Consider the following 8,142-nt stretch of genomic DNA (forward strand, 5'->3'; position numbering starts at 1 on the left):
TGGGGATTATTTAAAGCCCAAATCCCTGCCAGGGGGGGTAGGACACAGGTTATAGAACAAAATAACCTGAATGCAGGGCCAGCCCCAAACAACCCAACAATAAATTAATGGTTTACTAAGTGCTTTTTGAGCATCAGTGCTATTAAGTCTTATGCAGGTATTATTGTTATTGTTATTATTCTTATTCTCACTTTTCTAATGAGGACAAGTTGGAGAAAATGGCACCCACAGTCATATGGATGGTAAATGACCACTACAGCCATTACTCTTTCCAAGAGACCACACTTTCTAGCTTGGGTGGAGTATGCACACTCACATTCATGGAATGAAGAAAGACTCACCCTGCCACGGAGAATTTAAGCAGCTCCTCACAAGACTCCCTAGTTAAATCCCTCCTTCTGTGGAATGAAGAATGATGGGCTTGGAGTCAGGAAGACTTTTTTTTTTTTTTGAAGGGCAGTTGGAGTTAAGTGACTTGCTCAAGGTCACTTAAGTGGTCAGGAAGACTTTTAATGAATAAGTCTAAGCCCTTGCCAGAGGAGGTAAAGTAACTGTCCTTGGGGCAATCCAGCTTCTTCATAAGAAAGTTGGGTGATCTTTGTAGATTATATGTAGTTTTCAGATGATCTGTGTTTCCCCAGGTCTATTTTTTTGGATTCCCTAATTATCCCCTGCTTGCTTTCACATGACCCTGCTGGTCCTTTACAACTACCATCCTCGTTCCAACGTCCATTCCAAACAACACTTCTCTGTCAAAAAAAATTTTTTTTTCAAATGAACAAAAAACAATTTTCCCTCTTCCCCACTGAAAAAAAAATTAAATCACTACAACCATTTTCAAAAACAGTTTGGAATTATGTAAATAAAGTGACTAAAACAGTCATACCTTTTGATCCAGAGATTATATACTAAGTAAGCCTTTGATAGGTTCATATATACACCAAAATATTTATAACAGCACTTTTTGGAGGGCAAAAAAAAAATGGAATCAAAGTAGATGTCTGTTTATTGGGGAATAGTTAAACCAATTGTGGTATGTGAATGTAATGTAATATATTATAAAAAATAACAAATGTGGCATATACAGAGAATGGTGGACAGATCTACATGGACTCCTGCAGAGGGAAATAAGCAGAGTTGAGAAATGACTACAAAAATGGAAAGAGTAACCACAAAAAAGGTCAAAAAAGTGAAAGCTGCAAAATTGGACTAAGCATTGCTTAAAAGAAGAGATATAAGAAGGTAAGCCCACCCCATAGTAGAGGTAAAAAGTCTGCATGTTGTACATTGTACATATTTCAGATTTTTGGGAATATATTAAAAGCTATGATGATTTTTTTTCCTTTTTCCTTTAAAAATATTATATAGGATGACTTTCTGGCAGGGGCAGCAGGAGGCATAGTGGGGGAAATTATGATGATGTTAAAGATAAGGTAATAAAAACTCATTAAAAATAAAACCCTTTTAATAAAAATATATAATCAAATAAGACAAATTCCTACATTTGCCATATATCAGAAATGCATGTTATGTTTTTGCACCCAGAGTCTATCACCTTTTTTTTTTAGGAGGTAAGTCACATTCTTATTTATCAGTCCTTCAGAATTGTGGTTGATTTTTACTTGATCAGAGTTCTCAAGCCTTTCAAATTACTTACCTTTACCATCTTTAACCTGAGCTTTAGACAAGTATATTACCCCTGCTGCTTTCATAGTCTCAGTCTTTTGACACCCTGTAATGGTAATTTGAAGACCCCTTTTTGTATTGGCAAGTAAGCAGGTACTTAGCACTTAGTAACTAATCAAACGTCTGTGAAAGAAACAGAAGGTATGAACCCCTTTTCCTGACTAATAGGAAGGGGTTGGCTGAAACAGGAAGTAGCTAATGCTGTGTATGTAAGAAAAACCCCAGAGAGGCACCGGCAGAATTTCTTGGAGCACCATGGAGGCAGAAGCAGCTGCCAGGAGGCTGAAGAGGAATCCAGGAGCCCCCTCCCCCCAGGCTGGATAAGGTGATTCTGATTTTTGAACGAGCTGCAGAAGACTGAGGAAGCATGAACAGGAGGCTAAGACTTTATCTGCTTATGGCTTGGTTGAGCCTTGAATTCTCTGAAGCAGAAATTGTGAAGGATTTGAGATGGACTGGACCCTGTGAACTTCAGTGTGGAGCAGGACCTACCCAGAGAGCTGGACAAGGAACTGGGAGCTGTCTGCTATTAAAACCAGGTAGAATCTGGGACCATGGAAGGGGATCCAGGGAATCTGAGAACAGGCCCCAAGTCAAGATGAAAAGATCTCACAGTGGGTACTGAGTAATCATGAAATTGTAGTTTACTAGTGACCTAGGGGTGGAGGGTTTGTGTATGATACTTTAGTAACTGATTGCTGAATAAGTGACCGATTGAGTTAATCTAGTGTGCCCCATGAGTGGAAGACTTTGACTATTGTACTTTGAGATGATTGTTCTTTGTTCTAAATATTGTGACCACTTTGGCGGAAACTATGTGGCCATTTTAATGATAATCTGTTGTGAATACTATATTGTGATTTTTTTTAATTCAATATTTAATTTATTAATTTGTTTGTTTCCTTTTAGTTCACAGGATTCAATTCCACAATTCCTTGAATTTCACATTTTGTCCCCCTCCTTCCCCTCCCCCCCCCATGGCGTCTTATAATCAAGTATAGGATCTGTAAATACTTTCACATTATACAATGGTCAGGTTATAAGGATGGATTGTACCAGCTGGAATGACAAATGGTAAAGAGGACATAAAATCAAATAAGAGAACGAAAAAGATCAGGTATTTTGCTTCCACCTGGATATAAATTTAGTTCTTTCTAGTTCTTTCTCTAGATGCACGTTTTTCTCTCCATCATGTGTCTTTTGGGATTGACTTACATCCCTGCATTGTTGAGAAGAGTCCAGTCTATCAAAGTTGGTCATCACACATACGTTGTGTCTGTAATTGTGTACAAATTCCTCCTGGTTCTACTCTTCTCACTCAGCATCAGTTCTTTTAAGCCTCTCCAGGTAAATATGAAGACCGCCTGCTCCCCGTTTCTTATAGCGCAATAATATTCCATAACATGCATATACCACAACTTGTTCAGCCATTCCCCAATTGATGGACACCCCCTTAATTTACAATTCTTTGCCACAACAAAAAGAGCTGCTATAAACATTTTTGTACATATGGGTCTTTCTCCCATTTCTATGATCTCTTTGGGATATAACCCTAGGAGTGGTATTGCTGGATCAAAGGGTATGAAAGTATTTATAGCCCTTTGGGCATAGTTCCAGATTGCTTGACAGAAAGGCTGGATCAGTTCACAACTCCACCAACAATGCATTAGTGTTCCAGTTTGCCCACATCCTCTCCAGCATTTGTCATTTTCCTGTTTTGTCATCTTAGCCAATCTGACTGGTGAGATGTGGTACCTCAGAGTTGTTTTGATTTGCATTTCTCTAATCAATAGTGAATTAGAGCATTTCTTCATGTGCTTATAGATAGCTTTAATTTCTTTCTCTGAAAACTGCCTGTTCATATCCTTTGACCATTTATCAATTGGGGAATGACTTGTATTCTTATAAATTTGACTCAGTTCTCTGTATATTTTAGAGATAAATCCTTTGTCAGAGACATAGGTTGTAAAGATTCTTTCCCAATTTGCCACCTCCCTCCTAATCTTGGTTACATTGGCTTTATTTGTACAGAAACTTTTCAATTTCATGTAGTCAAAATTATCCATTTTACATTTTATAATGTTCTCTAATTCCTGTTTCCTCATAAAGTCATTCCCTCTCCACAAGTCTGATAGGTAAACTATTCCTTGTTTTAGCAGACTGCTTACAGTATCGACCTTTATACCTAGATCATGAACCCATTTAGACTTGATTTTGGTATATGGTGTTAGATAATGGTCTATGTCCAGTTTCTGCCGTACTATATTCCAGTTTTCCCAGCAGTTTTTGTCAAATAGTGAGTTCTTATCCCAAAAACCAGGGTCTGGGGGTTTATCAAACAATATATTACTGTAGTCGTTGACTTTTGAATCTCGTGTGCCTAATCTATTCCACTGATCCACTCCTCTATTCCTAAGCCAGTACCAAGTAGTTTTGATGACTGCTGCTTTATAGTACAGATTGAAATCTGGTAAAGCTAGTCCACCTTCCCTAGCATTTTTTTTTCATTAATTCCCTTGATATTCTGGACCGTTTATTCTTCCAGATGAATTTTGTTACTATTTTTTCTAACTCTATAAAGTAGTTTTTTGGTAAATTAATTGGTATGGCACTAAATATATAATTTAATTTAGGTAAAATTGTCATTTTTATTATATTAGCTCGACCCAGCCATGAGCAATTGATATTTTTCCAATTAGTTAGATCTGACTTTATTTGTGTGAAAAGTGTTTTGTAGTTATGATCATACAGGTCCTGGGTTTGTTTTGGCAGGTAGATTCCCAAATATTTTATAATGTCTACAGTAACTTTAAATGGGATTTCTCTTTCTACTTCTTGCTGTTGAGTTTCATTGGAAATATATAGGAATGCCGAGGATTTATGTGGGTTTATTTTATATCCTGCAACTTTGCCAAATTTATTTATTGTCTCAAGCAGTTTTTTACTTGATTTTCTAGGATTCTCTAAGTATATCATCATATCATCTGCGAAGAGTGATAGCTTGGTCTCTTCTTTGCCTAACTTGATTCCTTTGATTTCTTTTTCTTCTCTAATTGCTACTGCTAACATTTCTAGTACCAGATTGAATAAGAGGGGTGATAGTGGACACCCTTGTTTCACCCCTGATCTTATGGGAAATGCTTCCAGCTTCTCCCCATTGCATATAATACTTGCTGATGGCTTTAAATAGATGCTACCTATTATTTTAAGGAAGGCTCCATTTATTCCTATACTTTCTAATGTTTTTAATAGGAATGGATGTTGTATTTTGTCAAAAGCCTTTTCTGCATCTATTGAGATGATCATGTGGTTTCTGCTAGTTTTATTGTTGATTTGCTCAATTATACTGATGGTTTTCCTAATATTAAACTATCCTTGCATTCCTGGAATAAATCCTACCTGATCAAAGTGTATTATTCTTGAGATAAGTTGCTGTAGTCTTTGGGCTAGTATTTTATTTAGAATTTTTGCATCTATATTCATGAGGGAGATTGGTCTATAATTTTCTTTCTCTGTTTTATCTCTTCCTGATTTAGGTATCAGTACCATATTTGTGTCATAAAAAGAATTTGGTAGGACTCCTTCTTCACTAATTTTCCCAAATAATTTGTAGAGTATTGGAATCAATTGTTCTTTAAATGTTTGATAGAATTCACTAGTGAATCCATCTGGCCCTGGAGATTTTTTCCTAGGGAGGTGACTGATGGCTTGTTCAATTTCTTTTTCTGAGATGGGATTATTTAAGTAATTTACTTCCTCTTCAGTTAATCTGGGCAACTTGTATGTTTCTAAATATTCATCCATTTCCCTAAGATTGTCAAATTTATGTGCATACAATGGGGAAAAATAATTCCTAATTATTGTTTTGATTTCCTCTTCATTGGAGGTAGATTCACCCTTTTCATTTTTGATACTCATAATTTGGTTTTCTTCTTTCTTTTTTTTATCATATTGACTAAGGGTCTCTCAGTTTTGTTGTTTGTTTTTTTTTTCATAAAACCAGCTCTTGGTTTTATTTATTAGTTCAATAGTTTTCTTAATTTTGATTTTATTAATCTCTCCTTTAGTCTTCAATATTTCTAGTTTAGTATTTAATTAGGGATTTTAAATTTGTTCTTTTTCTAGGTTTTTTAATTGCATGCCCAATTTGTTGAGTTCCCTTTTCTCTAATTTAATCACGTTATGCACTCAGGGATATAAAACTTCCCCTAAGAACTGCCTTTAATGCATCCCACAGATTTTGGTATGTTGTCTCATTATTATCATTCTCTTGAATGAAATTACTGATTGTTTCTATAATTTCTTGTTTGACCCACTCATTCTTTAGGATCAAATTGTTTAATTTCCAGTTAGTTTTTAGTCTGTCTTTCCCTGGCCCTTTATTGCATATAATTTTTATTGCATCATGATCTGAGAACGATGCATTTAATATTTCTGCCTTACTGCATAGAATTGTGAGGTTTTTATGCTCTAGAACATGGTCAGTTTTTGAGTATGTGCCATGAACCGCTGAGAAGAAAGTATATTCCTTTTTATCCCCATTCAGTTTTCTCCAGAGATCTATCATACCTATCCTCTCTAAAATCCTGTTCACCTCCTTAACTTCTTTCTTGTTTATTTTGAGGTTGGATTTATCAAGTTCAGATAGGGGGAAATTAAGGTCTCCCACTAGTATAGTTTTGGTATCTATTTCTTCCTCTAATTCCTTTACCTTCACCTCTAGGAATTTGGATGCTACACCACTTGGTGCATATATGTTAAGTAGTGATATTGCTTCATTCTCGATGGTGCCTTTTAACAGGATATAGTTTCCTTCCTTATCTCTTTTAATTAGGTCAATTTTTGCATTTGCTTTATCTGAGATAAGGATTGCTACCCCTGCTTTTTTTACTTTAGCTGAGGCATGATATATTTTACTCCAACCTTTTACCTTTACCTTGTGTGTATCCCTCTGTTTCAAATGTGTTTCTTGTAAACAGCATATTGTAGGATTATGATTTCTAATCCATTCTGCTATCCGTCTCCGTTTTATAGGAGAGTTCATTCCATTCACATTTACAGTTATGATTGTTATCTGTTTCTTTCCCCTCATCCTATTCCTGCCCCTGTTAATGTTCATATTTTCCCTCCCTTCTCCCTTCCCCCCCGTTAATAGTTTTCCTTTTGACCACTGCCTCCCTCAGTGTTCCCTTTTCGGCCCCCTCCCTTTTCCTCCTCTTTTCCCCTTACTACTTCCCTCCCTACAAACCACTCCCAACCCCCTTTTGTAACCCTTTCCCCCTCCTACTACCTGTAGGATATTGTTATACTTAATGAGGTATGCTGTTTTTTCTTCACATCAGGAATGACAGGAACAGATCTCATGCGAAGCTCCTCTCCCTCCCCTCTTTCCCTCTAAAATGATGTGTGTTCTCCTTGTTTACCTTTCTAAGTCACTGTTGCTTCTCGTAATTGGAGGTTGAATTTTCCATTGAGTTCTGGCTTTTTTATCAAGAAGGTCTGGAACTCTGTTATATCATTGAATGACCATCTCTTTGCCTGGAAGAATATGCTCAGTCTCGCTGGGTATGTGATCCGTGGTTGTAATCCGAGCTGTTTTGCCTTCCTGAAAATTGTATTCCACTGCCTCCGATCTTTCAGTGTGGAGGCTGACAAATCCTGTGCAATCCTCACTGTGGACCCTCGATATATGAATTGTTTCTTTCTGGCCGCTTGAAGTATTTTCTCTTTTATCTGGTAGTTCTGGAGTTTGGCCACAACATTTCGAGGATTTTTCAGTTTGAGATCTCTTACAGCAGGTGTCCGGTTGATTCTGTCTATTTCTATTTTCCCCTCAGGTTCTAGTATATCAGGGCAGTTTTCCTTAACGAGCTCTTGGAGAATGTTGTCCAGGCTCATTTTTTCATCATAATTTTCTGGTAGGCCTATGATTCTCAGATTATCTCTCCTGGATCTGTTTTCCAGGTCAGTTATTTTTTCTTTGAGGTATTTTACCTCTTTTTCTAATTTTTCATTTTTGTTGTTTTGCTTGGCTAATTCTTAGTTCCTCATAGAGTTATTTGTTTCCATTTGCTTAATTCTGGTTTTTAGCAAATCATTTTCCTTGGTTAATTTTTGAAGCTCCTTTTCCATACCATACACTTTTCTTTTTAGAGAGATGTTTTCCTCATTATAATGTTTTTCAAATTCTGCTATTTTCGTTTTGAGAGAATTATTCATTTTTTCTTCTATCTCTCTCATTTTGCTTTCAAAGTTCCTTTTGATCTCATCTAGGAGAGCCTTCTGTGCTTGGAATCCATTCCCTGTTGAAGTCTCAGCTGTGGTTGTGGAGTCCACAGTGTCTCCCTCTGAGGTTGGTTCTTCCCTCTGAGGTTAGTAGGACTCTAGAGTCTTTGTCTTTGTAGTCTGCTTTCTACCCATTTTGAGGCAGTGTCCTAGCCACGCCCTTCCTCTAGG

This window comes from Petaurus breviceps, unplaced genomic scaffold, assembly GCF_028583685.1.
Source record: "Petaurus breviceps papuanus isolate PSGF00001 unplaced genomic scaffold, PetGlider_PUasm1.0 126, whole genome shotgun sequence".
NCBI classification, from domain to species: Eukaryota; Metazoa; Chordata; class Mammalia; order Diprotodontia; family Petauridae; genus Petaurus; species Petaurus breviceps.